Source organism: Trichosurus vulpecula, chromosome 3, assembly GCF_011100635.1.
Source record: "Trichosurus vulpecula isolate mTriVul1 chromosome 3, mTriVul1.pri, whole genome shotgun sequence".
Classification (NCBI taxonomy): domain Eukaryota; kingdom Metazoa; phylum Chordata; class Mammalia; order Diprotodontia; family Phalangeridae; genus Trichosurus; species Trichosurus vulpecula.
Window position 1 is genome coordinate 129,523,887 of NC_050575.1, and position 22,351 is coordinate 129,546,237.

Here is a 22,351-nt window from a genome sequence, read left to right on the forward strand (position 1 = left end):
ATGATATACACAATGATCAAATAGGATTCCAGAAGACTGAGGATGAAGCATGCTATCTACCTCTTGACAAAGAGGGGATGGATTCAGAATGAAGTATATATATTTTTTGAACTTGGCCAATGGGGGAATTTGTTTTGTTTGATTATGTGTATTTGTTACGATGGATTTGATTTGATTTTTTAAATGGGTTGGGGGTAGGTGGGAAAGTAAACAGATTTCTGTTCATTAAAAAATAAAATTTTTTAAAAAAGAGTCATGAGGGATGGAGGGATTATAGGTCATTGTGAGAACAAAGGTTTAGGAGAACTTTAAGAGGAGTGAGGCATAGTGAGAGATGGAAAGATAAACCATTATGATCACATAAAGGAAATTCAGAGTTCTTGAATTTGGAAACAGAAGCATTTGTGGATGATGGCAAGATCAAGGATAATATCATCTCTATACGTAGCTGGAATGGAATAGAAGAGGAGATCATGGGAACTGAGTAAATTGAGGAACTGGGAAGTTAGGGTATTTGAAAGAATATTAACATGTATGTTAAAGTCCCCTAGAATGAGGATAGGATTGGGATGATCTCTAAGGTATCATTTAGTTCTAAAACAATTCCCTCAACATCTGAGTCCTAACTCTGATGCTTACCCTGGAAGATCATTTAACTTTGTCTAGCTTTTGTTTTCTTTTTCACCAAGTGAAAATATTAGTAATAGCAATTAATTCATTATCCATCTAATAATATTACAAAAATTAAAAATCATAACTGAAATTACTTTGAAAAGTTAAAATGGGAGGATGACTTGCATGGTGAAGATTCTGGAAATTATGTTAAATGAGCATGGATTGAAGAAACAAGGTAATTTTAATCTATAGAATAGATTACATAGGAAAAATGTGTTTAATTATCTTTTAATGTTTATTTAAAATATTTCATATGAAAGAAAGAGTACATATATTCTGAGTAGCCACAAAATGCAGAACTAGAACCACTGAATGGAAGCTACAATGAGAAAGATTTTGGTTTAACATAAAGGAAAATTTTCTCACAGTTAGAGTTATCTAAAAATGGAATGGTTTGTCTTCCAAAGGAGTGAGCTCCTTGTGACCAGAAACACATAAATAGAGGCCAGATAGCCACATGTTAGGGAAGTTATCAGGGCTGCACTGGCAAATGTTAAACAACTGGCTCCCCGCCCTTCTTCCCCTCTGCACAACTGTACATGTGATACTTTTAAGTTTAAGCTGCACTATTAATATTCTCTCCATCATTCTCTTTAGTCTAGACAATCAACAGAATAATAAATCAACTCTGATTTGTAGGGTTTGCCAATTTCTGAGGTGTAAATGCTTACAATGAAAAATCTTTTAAATTGGCTCTGGAGAGCTGTTTCAAGCTGGTGTCAGCACATCCCTGTATGTTAAAGAGGAGATTCCTGTATTGGATGGGAAATTAAACTAAGTCCCTTCCAACTCTGTGATTTTATGAAAGGAAAGGAATTAATGATTAATTAATTCAGGAAGACCTGAATTCAAGTCCATCTCTAACACACACTGACTATATCACTCTAAGCAAGTCACTTAACCTTTCAGTGATCTAGGCTGGTGGCATCAAATTCAGAAAGAAATGAAAAGCCACTGAACTGTACATAAGATTAACTGTGGGCAGTGTATTAGAAAACCACATATTAACACTATCTGTGTTTCATTTTTTTTATTTATTTTGTTAAATATTTCCCAATTATAGTTTCATCTGGTTTTTACCACATTTAGGAGTATGCTTGATACTTCTGCTCTAGACAACTCTCTAAGACCATAAAAGGTAGTGCCAACCTATTAGATTATAAGAAAAAGTGCCAACCTATCTCTGTAGAGAGTATTTCCTCATCTGGGAGTTCTCTATACCAATGAAATCCCAAGTCCAGTCCCTGTCTCCTATCTCTCATCATTGTGTGTTATTGTGACCGCTGAGTATAGCTGAAATTTTTTTAATGAAAATGTTGTTTAGGTATAATTAAAATTAGTGTATTGAGTTTACAATAAGTTGTGTAATTACAATTAGTGTATAGACTTTACAATAAGAAATTTAATTAAAATAAGAAATTATATAAAAATAGGAAATCTTGGAGCTGGATTAATGTTGGAATTGAAAGACTTCAAATCATCCAAGCTATACAAGATGCCCTCCCAGCTGATCTCTTCTAATCTCATCATCACTGTGCTAATTCAAGCCTTGATACCACCTCCCTCAACCTCCTCTCCCCTTTTGGTGGAGGACTGGATAGGTGGTGTATTGGATAGAGTACCAGGCCTGGAGTAAGAACAACTCATCTGCCTGAATTCAAATCTGGCCTCTGATACTTACTAACTGTGTGACTCTGGGCATGTCACTTAACTCTGTTTGCCTCAATTTCCTCATCTGTAAAATGAACTGGAGAAGGACATAGCAAACCACTTCAGTATCTTTGCCTAGAAAACCCCAAATCAGTTGGGTCAGAGAGTCACACACAGAACTGAACAACAACAAAAGGGTGGCGTATTCAACTCCTCCCAAAGTTTTCTTTTATTGGGGGCAGAAATTATACTTTCAGACCACTTCATTTTGCATCTGCAGCCCTGCCTGGTTTCAGTTTCCTGAAATTAGATGCATCTGGTTCCCCTACCCCCTTCACCTTCCAGATTTCTTTTGTGAGTTGTCTTCCCCCATTAAATTACAAACTCCTTGTGGGTAAGGTCTGTAGACCCCTCCCCAAACCATTTTGAACCCCCAAGATCTGAGAAAGGCCTAAAACCTGGATTGGCCAATCAGGAGAAACATTGTGGCCCATTCTGAGCTTAATATAACATAATGCTTTGCAATTTTTTGACATTACAAACGTGTAAACTCAGAGAATATCTCTTCCTATGTCAACAAAGTCATATGGGGTTGAATGACAGCATCTGGCCATTAAGGATGAGACTCTTATCTGAGACACTATCTTGAATAATGGGACTTTTTCTTACCTTAACATTTTTTTTTAAATTAAATTTTTTTATTTTTAGTTTACAATGCTCAGTTCTACATGTTTTGGAATTCCAGATTTTCTTCCCCTCCTTCCCCTTCCCCCTCCCCTGCAAGACAGCATGGAATCCGATATATCTTCTACATATACCTTTGCATTAAATTTCTTTACACAATAATAGTCAAGTTGTAAAGAAGAATTATGATCAATGGAAGGAATCATGAGAAAAAAGAAACAAAAAAAAAAGAGGAAAAAAAAGAAAAAAAGAGAGCAAATAGTTTACCTCAATCTGCATTCAGACTCCATAGTTCCTTCTCTGGATGTAGATAGCTCTTTCCATCATGAGTCCTTTGGAGCTGTCCTTGAACCTTGTATTGCTGAGAAGAGCCCAGTCTATTGAAATTAGTCATCACAGAATCAATTATGTCTGTGGTTGTGTACAATGTTCTCCTGGTTCTGCTCCCCTCATTTGGCATCATATCATGCAGGTCTTTCCAGGTTATTATGAATTCTGTATCTTCTCCATCTTCTTATAGCATGATAGTATTCCATTACATGCATATACCACTACTTGTTTAGCCATTCCCCAATTGATGGGCATCTCCTTGATTTCCAATTCTTTGCTACCACAGAAAGAGCTGCTATAAATATTTTTGTACATATGGGTCCCTTTCCCACTTGTGTGATCTCTTTGGGATAGAGCCCTAGAATTGTTATTTTTGGGTCAAAGGGTTTGCACATTTTTATAGCCCTTTGGGCATAGTTCCAAATTGCTTTCCAGAATGGCTGGATCAGTTCACAACTCCACCAACAATGTAACAGTGTTCCAACTTTCCCACATCCTCTCCAGCATTTATCATTTTCCTGTTTTGTCATGTTAGCCAATCTGATAGGAGAGATGTGGTACCTAAGAGTTGTTTTGATTTGCATTTTTCTAATCAATAGTGATTTAGAGCATTTTTTCCATATGCCTACAGATATCTTTAATTTCATCCTCTGAAAACTGTCTGTTCATATCCTTTGACCATTTTTCAATTGGGGAATGACTTGTATTCCTATAAATTTGGCTCAGTTCCCTGTATATTTTAGAGATGAGGCCTTTATCAGAGACACTGGTTGTAAAGATTTTCTCCTAATTTTCTGCTTCCCTCCCAATCTTTGTTGCATTGGCTTTTTTTATATAAAAACTTTTTAATTTAACATAATCAAAATTATCCATTTTGCATTTTGTAATGCTCTCTATCTCTTGTTGTATCATGAATTCTTTCCTTTCCCATAAATCTGAGAGGTAAACTATTCCTTGCTTTCCCAAATTGCTTATAGTATAAGCCTTTATTCCTAAATAATGAACCCATTCTGACTTTATTTTGGTATATGGTGTAAGATATTGGTCTACGCCCAGTTTTTTCCCTACCATTTTCCAATTTTCCCAGCAGTTTTTGTGAAATAGTGAATTCTTAGGCTAGAAGCTAGATTCTTTGGGTTTATCAAAGAGTAGATTGCTATAGTTGTTGACTACTGCATCTTGTGTACCTAACCTATTCCACTGATCCACCACTCTGTTTCTTAGCCAGTACCAAGTAGTTTTGATGACTGCTGCTTTATAGTACAGTTTAATATTAAGTATGGCTAGGGCACCTTCCCTAGCATGTCTTTTCATTAATTCCCTTGATATTCTGGACCTCTTGTTCTTCCAGATGAATTTTGTTATTATTTTTATCCACCTCTGTAAAATAATTTTTTGCTAGTTTGATTGGCATGGCACTGAATAAGTACATTAATTTAGGTAAAATTGTCATTTTTATTATATTAGCTTGACCTAACCATGAACAACTGATAGATGTTTTTCCATTTATTTAGATCTGACTTTATTTGTGTGAAAAGTGTTTCTTAATTATGTTCATATAGACCCTGGGTTTGTCTTGGCAGGTAGACTTCCAAATATTTTATAGTGTCTACAGTAACTATAAATGGAATTTCTCTTTCTATCTCTTGCTGTTGGGCTTTGTAAGTAATGTATAGGAATGCCAAGGATTTATGTGGGTTTATTTTATATTCTGCAACTTTGCTAAAGTTATTTATTATTTCAAGTGGTTTTTTACTTGGTTCTCTAGGATTCTCTACATAAATCATCATATCGCCTGCAAAAGGTGATAATTTAGTTTTTTCTTTGCCTATTATAATTCCTTCAATTTCTTTTTCTTCTCTTATTGCTACAGCTAACATTTCTAGTATCAAATTGAATAATAGGGGTGATAATGGACATTCTTGTTTCACCCCTGATCTTATTGGGAATGCATCTACACCCATCTTATACCCATTACATATAATGCTTGCTGATTGTTTTAGGCAGATGCTATTTATAATTTTTTGGGGGGGGGCAGGGCAATTGGGGTTAAGTGATTTGCCCAAGGTCACACAGCTAGTACATGTGTCAAGTATCTGAGGCCAGATTTGAACTCAGGTCCTCCTGACTCCAGGGACAGTGCTCTACTCACTGCACCACCAAGCTGCCCCTCAAATGTGTTTTGTAGGATTATAGTTTTTAATCCATTCTGCTATACACTTCCGTTTTATGGGAGAGTTCATCCCATTCACATTCACAGCTATGATTACTATCTGTGTCTTTTTCTCCGTCCTATTTCCCCCTTGTTTATGCTTTTATTTCTCCCTTCCACTCCTCAACAGAGTTTTGCTTTTGACCATCACCTTCCTCAGTTTACTCTCCCTCTTGATTCCCCTCCCTTATCTTACTTTTTTCCCCTTGCTACTTCTTCCCTCCCTTCTGACCACCCCCCTCCCTTTTCTTTCCCCTTTCTCCTCCTCCTGCCTGTAGGACAAGTTTGATTTCTATACATGTCAGAGTATGTTATTCCCTTCTTGAGCCGAATCTGATGAGAATAAAGCTCAAATACTGCTCTTCTCCCTCCCTTCTTTCCCTCTACTATAATATGTTTTTGTGCCTCTTCATGTGATATAATTTACCCTTTTCTACTACCTCTCACCTCTTCTCTCAGAACCATCCCTTTATATCTCTTAATTATGTTTTTTATGGTTATATCAGTTATTTTATACTGATACCCACAGTCTATGTATATCCCTTTCAAATGTCATAATAACTGTATTATTCTCAAGATTGATATATATATATATATAAAAACATATATAAAATGATATAATCCTATGTAAGGATGTAAAGAATTTGCCTTATTGATTAATAAGGGTTTTTCCCCCTTTACGTTTTTATATCTCTCTTGAGTTTTGTATTTGAAGATCAAATTTTCCATTGAGCTCTGACCTTTTTATCAGGAAAGTCTGGAGTTTCCTTGTTTCATTGAATGTCCATCTCCTTGCCTGAAAAATTATGCTCAATTTTCCTGGGTAGTTGATCCTTGGTTGTAGTCCAAGCTCCTTTGTGTTTCAGAATATCATATTCCAATTTCTCCTATCATTTAATGTAGAAGCTGAAAGATCCTATGTGATCCTGACTGTAGTTCTGCGACATCTGAATTGTTTCTTTCTGGCTGCTTGCAGTATTTTCTCCTTGACCTGATAATTCTGGAATTTGGCTAGAATATTTCCTGGAGTTTTCAATTTAGGATCTCTTTCAGGAGGTGATCAGTGGATTCTTTCGATGACTATTTTACCCTCTGGTTCTAGGACTTCAGAGAAGTTATCCTTGGTGATTTCTTGGAAGATAATATCCAGGCTCTTTTTTTCATAGTGGCTTTCCGGTAGACCAATAATTCTTAGATTGTCTCTCCTGAACTTATTTTCCAGGTCAGTTGTTTTTCCAATCAGATATTTCAGTTTTCTTCTATTTTTTCATTCTTTAGATTTTGTTTGACTGATTCTTGATGTCTCATAGAGTCATTAGCTTCTACTTGCCCAATTCTAATTTTTAATGTATTGTTTTCTTCCTTTAGCTTCTCTATCTCCTTTTCCATTTGGTTGATTTTACTTTTGAATGAGACATTTTCTCCATTTATATTCTGAATCTCCTTAACCATTTTGCCAATTTTATTTTTTAAAGATTTGTTTTCATCAGTGAATTTTTTTCCCCACTTTTTCCATTTTTAATTTTACCTCTCTAATTTGGTTTTTAAAGTCCTCCTTGAATTCTTCCAGGAATGCTTTTTGAGCTGGAGATCTTCTGAAGTTTCAGATGTGGGTATAGTGTCCATGCCGTCCTCTTCTGAATTGGTGTTTTGATTTCCCTGTGTCCATAATAGGAATCAATGGTCTCTGGCTTTTTAATGTGTTTTTTCATGGTGTTTTTTTTATTCCTCCTGGCTTCTAAAATGGATCTCTGCTTCTGGGGCTCAGGGGGCTCTGTCCCAAGCTTCTTGTGTTGGGATCTGTGGGCCTGCTCACTGGCTTTGTGTGGTATGGCCTCTGGTTTCGCGAGGTGTGGGGGAGCGGTGATGTGGTTGCTGGAGGTCTCTCCTTTCCTGGGACCACTCTACAGTACAGGTGGTCTCAGCTGTTGTCTGTGCTGGTGTCTGCCACTTCCCCTGGCTGTGCAAAGGCATGTCTGGGGTCCTGGTGTTGATGTTTGTGAGCTCCACCCCTCTGTGGCTCAGTAATTCTCCTTGTTCTGCTGAGGTGGGGCCTGCTGGGACACCCCTCTTCCTGCACTAGTCTCCTTCTGCCACCACAAGAACGGCCCTCTCCCCAACTTCTCTCACTAAAAGGCTACTGAAGCCCCACTTCTGGCTCCTCTGTTTCTCCCAAGGTAGTATTCTCTGGGTGAGGAAGGCAGGTATGAGAGATGATTTACCTGGACATCATGTCTCCTGGAAATTCAAGAAGGAGAGTTTCAAACCTTTAGGCTGTGGGCTGGAGGCCTCCAGGGTACGTGCTCTTGTGGCTGCAGGCTCTGTGCTGTTGTCTCCGTAACTCTGACTAATGCCTTTTTGGACTGGGAGGCCTGGGGCTCTATCTCGCCACCATAGCCAGTACTTCTGCCCTGGGCCTCCTCCTGCTCCCGGGTTTAACTCCGGTCCTTAGATCCATGGGCCGGAAGGGGACACGCTTAAACTTATCTTAATATTTTATGGACATATACTATGTTATGGCATGTTAATGGTCAAGAAAACACAGATATCCTGGGTCATAATTTCAATTGACACTTTGTCAACTCCCTTATTGTGTTTGCAGCCTATCAAATTAAGAAAATTCCTTTCTCATACCATGTTTGAACATATGTGGAGATCATAAATTTGAGTGACACAGTTATCTTGAATTGGGATGGCTCTAAAATGTATTTAAGCCTTCTCATTCTTTTGTTCAGACAGTCAGAACTTAGATTTTGGCTCCATGTATGTACATGTAAGCTAGCTTTAGCTAGCTTTAAGGGAAAAAACAATATGAATTTAGATATCACCTACCCTGTTTGCTTCTTTAACCAAACTTTCAGGTTGATAGGAGCATCCTTATTTGTAGCCCCAAAGCTTAGCACAGTGCCTGGCACATAGTAGGTACTCAATACATTAATAAATTGAATAGGATGGTTTTTGAGTCATTAAGAAAATGTGTGTATTCATGAAAAATGTGGTTGTGGGTAAATGAAAGTTGCATAACACAAACTTTTCAGTATTTTAAGTGTTTAAGATTGTCCCACTTAACATTCTTGTTCTATACTTTGCATTCTGTATGTTGAAGATAAATATATTCCCTAAAAAGGAAGAAAAGATTTCTCTGGAAATCAAAATCCTTAGATTAAATTAGATTCAATTAAACAAACAATTATTGAATGCCTACTATATTCAAGGTAATATTGGACTATAGTACTATAGCAATATAATACAGACGCTGATCTCAAGGACGTTTAAGTATGATGGTGTTGGTTGTGATGGGATCTGATTGGGAGACACTTCCAAAAACATTATCTCATCTCAAATGAGGAAACTAGGAGTAGATGATCTTGTAAGGGAAACCACACTGCCATACCCAGGGTGGCTGCTAGGGCAGGTTCTTAGATCTGCTTTACTAAGGAAAGATAGCTGTTTCAGGGGTCAACAATCTTACTTTAACTAAACATACATATATCATTCACTTAGTTCAGGGGAAAAAGTCAGCACCCTGAACTTCATAGCAAATACAAACAGAAAAAAAATAACACAAATCAACGGACAGGCTTCTAACTGTCTGACTATAGCAATACATACAGTTACCTGAGAGAAGCACCAACATCTGGGTTTTCAAAGCCAGGAGAGTAGGGGGAGCTCCTTAAGGGCTACCCAGAGTCTCATCTGGAAAAATCACATGAACATTCTTCCAATGAGTAAGTCTCTAAAGCAAAAGCTCACCTCTCACAATATATGCTCTTTTGGCTAATATGCTCAGAGCCAGAAGGCATCACAACCTGACTCATTGCCTAATTCGCTTAGTACCAAAAGATGCAGAAGCCTTCCTTCAAGGAAGCTTCCCCTAATGGGCTCCACATGAGGCCTATTAATGGGCGGGGAAGATCTTATTACACACCCCCCACACCCCATTAGCATTACAGCTCTCTAAACACTTTTCCAGTTCTAACATTGTATGATCCTCTGAACTGTGATAAAGGGAAGAATTAGAATAGGTGCAAATTCAATGTATAGGCAAAATACTATGAGAAATTTGAGGAAGAAAGATCATTTCCATTCAAAAATTCAGGGCTCTCGGTCAAGGATGGTATGTACCTGATGAGAGCCAATAAAAATCTGATCAGAAGAAGAAACCTTTATTGTGGAAATGGAAGAGGAAGGAAAAAACTCCCTACATCATGGGTTCTTAACTCTAAGGGCTTTATAGATAGTTTTCAAGGAGTCCATGAAAGTTAAATGGGAGAAGAAAAATTACATCTTTATTTTCACTAACCTGTTACTGAAATTTCTTTCATTTATTTAAAAACCATTACTCTGAGAAGGGATTCATAGACTTCATCAGACTTCCAAAGAGGTCCTTAATGCAAAAAAATTAAAAAGCCCTAAAACTGCACAGATCTACCAAGACAGATACAGTAAGAAATAGCATGGACAATATAGAAAAAATAAAATCAGTAGAGAAGATCAGCACATTTTGCAGGCAGCAATATCTTAGAAGAAAATTAGCAATAAACAACAATAACAAAACAAACAAACAAAAACATAGCTTCATATGTCTATGCATAAATGTGTCAAGTAAGGGTGACAAAGACTGAACTGGAGATCTGGATGAAGAGAGAAATATTGGAGCTCACAGATATCACTGAGACTTGGTGGGACAAGATTGAAGACTGTTATATAGCTCTAAAAGGATATACATTATCAAAAGTAACAAAAGAGATAAAAGGGACAATGCTGTACTACAGTATATTTTTTAAAAGCTAGAAATGTAAATGTAACCCTATTTTAAATAGCCCCTCTCATAGAAACTTTGGATACTATTCCTTTATATACAGTGCAGGGGGAATAGACTCTTGGGGAATGAAAGTTGACTGTCATCTTTGAGAAAATCTAAAAAGACATTTTGAGAGGACTGAGCTTAACTCATTCTGTGGAGAAGATATTCTGAGAAGAATTCCTGAGAGATTTTAATTGCCATCCAGAGAGAACTAAATTATTTGACTGTAGTTCTTGTGTTTTCTAAAAGTTAGCAGACAGAGATTGAGAGACTGCCCTGCAGTTTTAAAAGGAGAGAACTTGGGGCAGCTAGGTGGTGCGGTGAGTGGAGCACTGGCCCTAGAGTTAGAATGGACCTGAGTTCAAATTTGGCCTCAGATACTTGACATAGTTACTAGCTTCTGGCTCTAGTTTTCCTTAGATTTTTTTTTCTGGGCTTCTTGTTTTTTTTTTTTTTTTGGAGGGGGGAAGGCAGGGCAATTGGGGTTAAGTGACTTGCCCAAGGTCACACAGCTAGTATGTGTCAAGTGTCTCCTCCTGACTCCAAGGCTGGTGCTCCACTCACTGAGCCACCTAGCTGCCCCAGTTTTGAGCTTCTCGTGACCGCTGGACTGTCCTTCCCTAGCAGCACAGGGAATGCTTCCATGTGGCACCTATTTGACTGGGCAAGTTTTGCTTTGGTTCATCTTGGGTTCCCAGGCTGCCTTTTCAGCTTTGTGTTTCTTTTTCTGAGCATAGGTTATTTAACAGCAGTAATACAGGTTACTGAAGAAGATATCTATATATAAATATACGTCTATATTTATGTCAATCTTTGTAAACATCCTTGTGAGTTCTACAAGTTCAGAGATCCTGGGTCTCTTGGTTAGAACTGACTGGGAATAAGGAGTGTTTATACTATAAATAAAATAAGCAACTAGGTAATACAGTGGATGGAGCTCTGGACACGAAATTGGGGATATTTGTGTTCAAATCCAGTGTCTGAAACATTAACTCTGTGATTCTGGTCAAGTCTGTTTCAGTTTCTTCACCTGTAAAATGTAATTATGTTGAAGTCTAGGGGTGTTGGGAACCCTGATATTCAAGGGCAAACAATGAGGGTCCTGCTTCGAATGAATTTGACCCAAGCTTTCTTTCACTCAGAGACAAGGTTTATTAAAACATAGCTTGGGGTGGGGGACATTTAAAGACTCCAAGCTATCGTGACACTCGTATTGACAAGCGGGCCTGATTCCTAAGGAATCAGAGCACTTTAATGGAGGCAAGATGAACCTTTTATACAGAACACTGTGGGAAGATCTGAATGTGATCTAGGAGTAGCTAAGAGCTTGGGTGACTGGGAGATAAGAGACCCAGAGTTAACAGAGAAGGGGTCTAGATGTGGTGATCGAGGGTGGGGCCAGGTGCAAATAAAGAGGGCCACAATGAAAGGGCAGTTGAAAGGAATAACTGGGAAGGGCCAGGTGCCCCAGATGAATGCCAGGGACCTGGGTCATGTGGGAAAGTCCAGGGCCTTTTAGGGTCCATCATTAGTGCTCCATCAATAACAGTACTCCCCTGGGTTGTTGCAAGGATCAAATGAAATAATATAAAGTGCTTTGCAAACTTCAATGCCACGTAAATAGTAGCTATTACAGTTATTATTATGCTTTGGAGGAGATACCCACTGACAAGGGGGTGGAGCTAGACTCTTGACTCATCTTGCCAGAAGACAGAGATCTGGAGGAAACTGTTTGGATGGTGCAGAGCCAAGGCAACATGTAAAATGCCTATTCATCAGTCTGGCAAACAATATCATGTGTTGATGTTTGATATATTTATCTCTTGGGCGAGTACAACAGTAGTTATGTTGCAGCTGCTTGTTTAAGTTTTGCTACCATTGCATACTGGGAGGGGGTTCTTGTACGTATTAGACATTTCTTTTGTCTAGAGCAGCAGTTCTTAAAGACTAGTCTGTTGACCCTTGGGCTTCCCTATGACCTTTTCCTCAAGGTCAAAAATAATTTCCTTACAAAATAAAAATATTATTTGCCTACTAAAATATTCCTTCCTTTTCCAACTACATATCTGAGGTTGAATTTCCTTCAAATACTTTAATCAAGCAACATATTGCAATAGATCAAATGTATTTGAAGCAGATAGAAGAATCCAGCTATCTTCTATTAAGACAGATATGAAAGAGATTTGCAAAAACAAGTAAAATGACACTCATAAAAATATAGTCATTTTTCATAGAGTTGTTATTTATATTAGCATGTAATGAATCTATTATTGTTATTTTAAATAAATTGATAAATGTTTTGAAAATTTATCAGCATTTAAGTGGTAAAGTGGTTTGAGTGCTACTGTACTGAAGATCTAAGTTCAAATTTGGCCTCAGACACTTGCTAGCTGGGTGACCTGTGGTGACCTATTTGCCTCAGTTTCCTCAATTATAAAATAAAGATAATAACAGTTCCTACCTAGCATATTTTTGTGCAGATCAAATGAGGTAATATCTGTACAGCATTTAGGGTAGTGCCTTGGCACGTAGTAGACACTATGTAAACGTTTTTTCCCTTTCCCTCTTAGTTCTAATTTCTAATATGGTAAATATCGATAGATGTAACCCACATAAACAAAAATTCTTTAACTTTTAAGAAAAGAGTCCTGACACAAAAAGTCTGAGAAATGTTGGTATACAGGAAATAAATAACAATTCTATAACTGATCTATATTTTATACTAAGTAATTTTCTATTTATCCTTTGGAGAAGTCACATGGCTTTTAATGCTAGAAGAACCAGGAACATCAACTGTCACAATAATTTTTTATAATTTAAAAATAATTTTAAATATTTTACCATGATTTACTAATTTCTTAATATTATACAGATCAAGAGATACAAGCATTTAAAAATAATTTTGCAATAATTTATCTGCGTAAAGGCGTATTAAATACAAATAATTACAAGCAGATATTATAATTTTATTTTGAAATAAAAATTTTCTTTCTACTATCTCTAGTATGTGCAGTATGGTCCTTTGAGCTATTATTAAATTCTAAGGGTTAAAAAAAAAAGCCTAACTGTTCTCATTAAAGGCCAGGCTCTCTCAGCTTTGAATCTGGTCTGAGCACATGGGTCCTGAATAGAGGAGCCCCTTAGTGGAGTCAAAGAGGGTGCAATGTTCCAGCGCCCTGGGCCCAGTAACCCTTCTTATTGTTATTCTAGTGTAATTTTAAAAGAAATATTTGAAAGCATTGATTGCCTACGAATCTGATATGAAAGAATTAATGTCAACTACCAGGTTGAAGGTAGAGTTTGGCATATTTGTCCTCCACAGCAGAAGTGCTACCATCACCTTGTAACACATGCTCAAACCCTCACCCATGGGATTTCTATGTCTGGGTTAAAAAAAAAAGAAAACCCCCACCCTGCCCAAACCAAACATTGCTACATATATGTGTATATACGAAGAATTTCAGGAACCTAAAGAGGGAAACTTAGTGGAATGTATTTCGTTGTAGATCAAAGGAAGGAGAAAAATAAGTCATGTTGTCATAGAAACATATTATAGACCACCTGGACAGAAGGAGTCAATAGAAATAGCTCAGAAATCTGACATAAAAGTATGATATGGGATTTCAACTACCCAAATGTGTGCTAAAAGCAGAACAGCTGGTTCACTCTTGATTTGCTTTAATGAGAATTTTATTCTTCCAAAGAGGGAGAAAGAAAGAAGAATCACTATTTTGAACTTTATTGAGAGCAACAAGAAAGAAGTTTTTCAAGTGCAGGTTATACATCTTTATTGCAGATTTTTTGAAAGAGGAGAGGACTGATAGATATAGTCTGATGTGAATGATACATTTTGGCAGAGAAGATTTTGAAAAGTCTAGAGAAAAGATTAGATAGAATTCCATGGCCTAAAATTCTATGTGGAGAGTTAGCCAAAGAAGAATGGGGAGTGTTTAAGAAAGAAATTTTGAAAAAGCATTTATTAAGCATACAGCACATGGGAGATACTGTGCTAAGCACCAGTGACACAAAGACAGAAACAAAGTCCCTGTCCTCAAGGAGCTTATATTCTAATGGAGTGATAGAGTAAATACTGAGGAAATACTAAGACCTAAACAAAAAAAAATTCTGATTGTGGAAAAGAAAAGAACTTGTTTAAAAGATCATGTAGGCCTATGAGGAATGGATCTACCAACTCAGATTTTTGAAAGACACATGGAAGCAAAGGTAAAGGTCAGCAGTGGAGGATGATTATAAAATATTAGTAAGGTCCTGGGAAGACAGTGTTAGGAGCACTAAAGTTCTACATGAACTTTAGCAGATCTTGGTTGAAGGTACAGGTGTCATGCTTGTCAAATTTGCATGTTTGGGTGGGCTAAGCTGAATGGGCTAGCTACCATGTTGGATGACAGAGTTGGAATTCAAAGAGATCTTGACAGGGTATAGCATGAAATACTAAGTGTAAAAATCTTAAATTTGATATAGATAACTGTAAAGCCATATACTTAGCTTCAAAAAAATCTACTTCATGAATAGGGCTTGGGTTAGTCATGACTAGATTAAAAGGTCCCAAGAAAAAGATGTGGTATAAATTGTGGCGGCCCCACTGCCCTGTGGGACAGAAATTGTGTTCTCAAAGCCTCTATGATCTTAAGATGTATTAAAAGTGCAGTTCTGCTTCCTTCTGTCTTGGTACAATCCATTTGGGTTGGGGTAGGGTGGGGATTCACATGGATGCTGAATCACTGCTTCTTGGGGTTGTTGTGAAAAAGGATTCTTGTTAAGGTACTGGTTGGAAGTGATAACCCATGAGGTCACTTCCAATTCTGAGAGTCAGAGCTTCCGAGAAGATTTCGAGTAAATGGTAGGACCTGATCTGGGTTTTTAAGAAGGGTAGAGCTTCCCTTTGACCCAGCAATATCACTCCTAGGGCTGTATCCCAAAGAAATCACACAAGTGGGAAAGGGACCTCTATGTACAAAAATATTTATAGTGGCTCTTTTTGTGGTGGCAAAAAATTGGAAATTAAGGGGATGCCCATCAATTGGGGAATGGCTGAACAAGTTGTGGTATATTAATGTAATGGAATACTATTATGCTATAAGTAATGGGGAAGGTATAATAATAACCTGGAAAGACCTACATGATCTGATGCTGAGTGAGAAGAGCAGAACCAGGAAAACATTATACACAACTACTGACAAGTTGATTCTGTGATGACTAACTTTGATAGACTTGGCTCTCCTCAGCAATACAAGGCTCAAAGGCAGCTCCAGAGGACTCATGATGAAAAAAGCAAGCTACATCCAGAGAAAGAACTGTGGAGTCTGAATGCAGACCGAGGCAAACTGTTCGCTTTTTTTTTGGTTTTGTTTCTTCCCTCTCATGATTCATTCCATTGGTCATTATTCTTCTTTGCAATTTGACTATTGTGTAAATAAGTTTAATGCGAAGGTCTATGTAGACTTTATATTGGACTGCATGCCATCTTGGGGGGCGGGGGGGAAGGGAGGGAAGGGAAGAAAAATTTGAAACTCGAGAACATGTAAAACTAAGTGTTGTAAACTAAAAATAAAAAAATCAAATTAAAAAAAAAAAGAAGGGTAGAGCTCCAAGAGATGAAAAGAAGATAGGAAGATTAAGGTTATGGTGGTTGTATCCAGAGTTTAGCTGAAGCAAGCCCTAACTGGCTTCCAAGAACCAATTATTAAAATTTCATGTGTGCATTTATAACTCAGAAATTTGTCAATAAAAAATCAGGGATTGATTTGTTTTATTGAATGTGTAGATTTAATAAAGTGCTAATAATCCAGATTAAACTTAAAAGTGTGTATATGTGTATTCTTTCTTTCTATCTATCTATCTATCTATCTATCTATCTATCTATCTATCTATCTGTTTTCCAGCAAGAGAATGAAGTCTTCAACAAACTGAAGGCCTAGTGAATGTTGGAAAATAATAGTAACTGGCTTTTATATAACGTTTTAAGGTTTGCAAAGTGCTTTCATTTGTTATCTTATTTGAGCCTCACAACATCCATTGTTGTATTTATTTCAATTATTGGTAGACAGTGGGAGGAAACATTCTGAGGTGGGAAAGGGCAGGAACTTGCAGCAAATGAAAAGGAAGTAGGGTGAGACGAGATCGCTTAAACATTAACTTTCTTTTTTATTTAAAAAAAATTCATTCTATTTTATTTTCATAAAGATATGTAGTCTTATCCCCCCCTCCAACCCCACCAGGAGGAGAAAGAAAGGAAAATCCCCTGGTACAAACAAAACATTGACTTTTCATCAAATCTGTGTTGATTTCTGATATAGGATCTGCGGCCCTGGGATCAAATTCCTCCTTTTCTTTCTACTGGTGTTAACTAAAAGAAGTTGCTTCTCTTCTCTGGGCCTCAGTTTCCTCATCTGTAAAACGAGGGTGCTGACCTGGACGATTTATAAGGTTATCTTCCAAATCTAAATTTATGATGCTGTGACCTGCTCAAGGTCACAGGGTCAGGATTCAAGGATTCCTGTGCGTGCAGGTGTTACACAGGGCATCTGGAAGCATTATTACTCTGGAGAGGTGGGAGGAGTTGTGAAGACAGTTGGCATCAGTCAGAGTCAGAAAGGCCTGGGTTCAAGTCCAGCCTCTGACACCTATTTGCTGTCTGATGCTGGGCAAATCACTTAAACACTGAACCCGCTAGGTGACTCTCTGACACTGTGAGCTACAGCCCCGTGCTGAACGCAGCGCCTGCCACATGGATGCTTCTTGACTTACCGTTTGCCCATCTGCGTTGGCGGGGAAAATTTCTTCACCAGAAGATACTAATATTAATGAAAACACAGGTTCGAACGAAAAAGAAAATTCTGTTTTACAGAGGGCGTAACTGAGGCACAGAGCGAGAAAGTGAAACGCCCAAGGTCGTACAGCTGTGATCCTAGTGCTACCAGGCAGGAAACCCGGAGAAAAAGACAGTCCGAAAACTACAAGTCCCGGCGGCCACGCGGGCAGTCCCGCTCTGCGCATGCGCATCGAATGCGGAGGCTGGTGGCCCGGCTGAGTGAGGGGAGGCAGCCCCTGGACGCAGCGAAGGCAGCGGGGAGCGGTGGCGGTGGCGGCGGCGGCCGGAGGAGCAGCGACAGGCGACCCCTCAGCCCCAGCCCCAGCCCCTGCTCGGAGATTGCCTCCGCCCGCCCGCCCTGGTCTCCTTGGGTGAGTGTGGGTCCTCACGGCCCTCTGGCCCCTCGGCTCCCTCCGCCCTTCCCAGGCCCGGTCCGGGTCGCCTGGGCCTAGGCCCACAGTCGGCGCCTCACGGCCGGTCCGGAGCCCGGAATGCGGAGCCTCGGCCCCGGTGCCAGGCCCCGCGAGGCCTGGCCCTGCCCTCTGCGGCTGCGGGGGTGGGGGGGAGGTGGGGACGCACCAGGAGGGGGGAGGGGAAGCGCGGGGGGGAGGGGGCGGAAAGAGGAACCGGGGCCAGGGCGGCCAGGTGGGAGAGTCAGCCGGGCGGAGCGAGGAGGCCGGCCTGCGTGGCGAGGAGGCCGAGGCCGGGGCCGGGGGAGAGTTAGGAGGGAGGGAGGGCTGAAGGATGGAGGAAGGGAAGGCAGAAGGAAGGAGGGAGGATAGGGCTCTAGGGAAAATAAACAAGACTGAGCAGGTGGAGCCAGCCGGAGGTGGCGGGGGTGGGGGGTGGGGCGGGGGTCTTGAAGTTTCCGTCCCTAACTGGTAATTGAGAAATAGACATCGACCCCCGCAGGAGTCCCTTCTAGCCCCTCATAAATTCCAGGGCCTCCCCTCGGATCACCTCCGATTTATCCAGCATACATATCTTGTTGGCACATAGTTGGTTTTCTTGTCGTCTTCCCCTCCTCCCTCTCTTAAGTAGCACCGATCTCCCAAGGCTGTTGTGAGGATCGACTGAGATAATATTTGTAAAGCGCTTAGCACAGTGCCTGGCATATAGTAGGCGCCATATAAACGTTTATTGACTGCCTGACTACTTCGTGCAGTGGGTTTGCAAGGGTGAAATTTGACAGGGCTACAACCCAGACACATGAGCGTGTTATAATAGTGTGAAGGAGGTAAAGAAGAGCTATAGATAGACTGCTCTAGGAAAATCTGGGGTGGGGAGGGGGAGGCAATGGAAGCTTTGCGTGAAGGAGGTCGAGCCCGAGTTGGCTTTGAAGCCAGAGTAGAGTTTCAGTTAAAGAGGGTGGTTCCTGGGCTTGGCGCATGAAGGCACAGAGAGGCAGGAGAGGGCTGGATGAAAGAGGAGGTATGTAGTGTATTTTGGTTGGAAAGAGTGCTTGAAAAGGAATAGTATAAAGTAAGATTAATGAGGCACATTGGAACTAGACTCTGGAGGGCCTTTAACCAAAGGCGAGAGGAATTTGTGGCAGTTTCAGTCCTATCCGACAATTCGCGATCCCATTTGGGGTCTTAGTCTTTTATATCATAGGGATATGTTAGGATCTGCAGGAGTAGAAAGAACCTTTGATTTTTGGGCTAGGGCAGGGAAGGTGCAGCTTCTTATCCCATGTATTACAGCCATCATTGTGGATGAATTTATATCCTACTTATCTCATACACTGTTAGTACTGAAAGAGACCCTAGTGATTATCTAGTCCAGTGCCTTCATTTTCTAGAGGAAGAAACAGACCCAGAGAGGGAGAGCAATTTGATTGATGTCACACAGCTAGTAAGTGTGAGAGCCAGGACTTGAACCCAGGTATCCTGTTTCATTTCCAGGTCAGTGCTTACATGAACTGATGACTTTGGGTTCATAATTTCCTTTCCACTGTAGTAGAAACTGGAGATGAAGTCTTAGCAGTGGTAGTTAGGAAATTTTGGGTTCCAGTCTGGCCTGTGACACTTACTAGCTGTGGGACCATGAGCACGTGAAAGTTATTCCGTTACTCTGAACCTTAGTATAATGGTGATAATGATGCTTGTAGTACCTACTTCATCAGTGTTGTAGATTCAAATGTATGTAAAGTGATTTGGAAACTTGAAGTTCTGTAAGTTATTAGAATACTAAGACTTGTGTTCTTTCAGTTGTTCTTAGGAGGATAGTCAGAACTGGTCATTCTAGTACACCTGACTTATTGTCATCTACATCAAGAAAGAGCTCAGTAAGAAACTGTCTTTGGAATGGCCTAGGGAAGTTTTGGAAGGCTTCTGGGAAGAAGTGAGTTCTGAGCAGAAACTCTTTCAGGCTTGAGATATACTGTATATGAGATCTGTTATTTCACTGTCAAAATCTACCAAGGTAGATGGCAATCTGTCTATAACTTCGTAAATAAGAATATACGAATCACAAAATGACTGAAAGGAGGGGGTCAGCCTCCACAATAGGTTGCTCATTAGAGGAAGGAAAAGATTTAGGTTACAGCCAAGTTACAGTTTTGAAGGCTAGCATAAAAGATAGACATTTAACATACTAGGTTACAGTGGTAAACCAGAGTAATAATTTGAGGAGGATAATAAAATGGCTTTGTGGCATTTAGATTTTATGCTGAAGCCCCTTCTGGTTCTGAGATGTGGGAAGCATGTAAAGCCCTCTTGGGAGTTGGTGGCAGAAAAATTTTAGTGTATCAGTCTTAATTTAAATGTTCTGATTTATGGACAGATACATGCTACCACTCTCAAAGACAGAATGCTTTTTCTTTATTGAGAACAAAAGGTGTGTGATCTGTCTTGCTGTTAGCTGCCCTTCACTAAGGAGGCAAACTTGAAGGTAAATAGGTTTGGTGAGTCATTCTCTTAAAATTCCCTTCTAGCCTCTCTAAAGTTTTACTGTTTTTCAGCTTCATGTTGGCATTAACCTTCATACGAGCAAATAACTCTTAACTATTTTCTCAATATCTGGATGACTTTACTGTTGCAACTCTTAGTAGAATAATTAACACCGTATGTGAGAATTCCCCCCTCCAAAATAATAATTTGGGAAAAAGAGTGAAGCTAATTCTTCATGAAGAAAAGGGAGAAGGATGATAGAATAGAATTTTATTGTATGTGATTCAGACAATTTAATATTGGGTGAGTTCTCAGAGGAGAGACTACATCTTGTCTCTAGTTTACATAATGGGGATTATAGTAGTTGAAATACCTACTTCACAGATAATACCCTTTACATAATTGCTTAATAAATGTTTGTTGAAGTGAATAGAGTCAAATGTTTTCTAAGACCTACTGTTTTATTTATGTAAGCAAACTATGTCACTGTTCTTTCTCCATAAATATTTTAACAGGTTGAAATTTGAATCTTTTTATTCATTTTATATATTTATTGATACCTGGTGCTTTAAATGGAGTTTTGGTTTGGGGGAGCTAATCTTACACATCACTGTTAGATGAGAAGCTTACTGCATTGTGGGTTTAGATAACTGTTATCTCCCAGTTATGGTGTGGTTCAGTTAAAGACTTTGAAATGAAGGGATAGGTGAAGAGGTGTAGTGGGAAGAACATTGGATTTGGAATCAAAGAACCTGAAATCTATACCTGACCATGGTGCTTAACTTGCTGTGTTATTTTGGGTAGGTCCCTTTGCCAGTCTTGACCTCCATTTCTTTATTTGTGAAATGATTGGGTTTTGAACTGCATCAGAGGTTTTTAACCTTTTTTGTGTCATTGACCACTTTGGCAGTTTGGTGAAAACTGTGGACCTCTTCTCAGTATGTTTTATTGTCTATGTTCGTAATTGAAGGAAATGCTAAATTTTTAGTTATGTATTAGTTAAAATTAAGATGTAATTTTTTTTCCATCCAAGTTCATGGACAAGTACTTTCTTCTTCACATCTGTGGACCTGCTGGGGGTCCATGGACTTCGAGTTAAAACTGTTTGACTCAATGATCTCAAAGATCACTTGATCTCTAAATCCTGTCTTGTCTGAGCTGATGTCATAGTATCATAGACTTAGAGCTGGAAGGAACCTCAGAGGTCATATAATTCAACCTCTTCATTTTCTGGAAGAGGAATTGAGGCTGGAAGAGGTTAAGGAACCTACCCAATTTTAAACAGGTAAGGAGATGAACCCAGGACCTCAGTCTTCAGATCAAGCATTCTTTCCACTGTACCATGTTTTATTTAACTTTTACATGTATTATGTCTGTCCTAAAACATCTTGGCTACTAGAGTCATAGATTGTTCAACTGGACCAGAGTTTACTCTCTCATTTTTAAAAAAGAAAACAAGTCCCATAGATGGAAAGCTGCTTGTCCAAGGTCACAGCACAAGCAGGTGGCAGACCTGGTGTGTGAAGTAGAGTCTTATTGACTCTCACTTAAGTCTTTTTTGTTTCCCTAAATGCTTTTGTTCATGTTCTGGTTACCAGTGTAGTCATCTTAAGAAAAACAACCAAGTATGCAATAAAATCATATGTAAAACCATAAACTCTGAATTATTTTCAGTTTGCCAAAAGGAAAATAGACTCATAGGTGTTCAAACTGGATCTGGGAGCAACTCTGTAATTACATAGATGACATGGAGGCTCAAAGAGGTTAGGTTACTTGCCCAAGGTCACACAACTAGTGTTAGAGCCAGAGGTCAAATCCTGATGTCTTTGATTCTGAATCCAGTACTCTTTTTTTTCACCATACACAGAACTCTATTACCTTTACAAAGACAAAAACAATGTCTTCTTTCCATTGTATCCTTTTCTTGAGATTATAGGTTTAGAGCTAAAAGGCTCCATAGAGATTCATCCAGTATCTTGACCAGGATAGATGAAACCATAGAAGGGCATTGGTGCTAACATTTAAGAATTAGAGTTTAACTTTAAATAATTTACAATATTTTATCTTTGGAGGTGTTTTTATAAACCTTAAGCAACTTTTATTTACTAGTCAACAGTGGGGGACAAAAAAATTCCATTTATTTGTTTTTTGAACATTCAGTGAGGTTTTTGAGCTTAGTAGAAATGTTAGGTAAAGATATTCTTATATTAGGGAAGTGCACTGTGATATTATGAATAAAAGTCTGCCTATTTACCCTCTTTCACAGAGCC

General features: G+C 39.0%; 1 protein-coding gene across 5 annotated transcripts in view; it reads left to right on the forward strand.

Annotated features, from left to right (window-relative positions):
• The first annotated feature begins 17,369 nt into the window (after positions 1 to 17,369).
• Positions 17,370 to 22,351, forward strand: part of GAPVD1 (GTPase activating protein and VPS9 domains 1) — a 92,130-nt gene continuing 87,148 nt past the window's right edge. For 2 of the 5 annotated variants that reach the window (XM_036748279.1, XM_036748282.1), the window contains exon 1: positions 17,408 to 17,561. The gene's annotated coding sequence lies outside the window, so the exon portion shown is untranslated. Of the gene's footprint in view, positions 17,562 to 22,351 lie in introns of all 5 variants that reach the window. The other 3 variants (XM_036748280.1, XM_036748281.1, XM_036748283.1) reach the window with 3 other exon arrangements.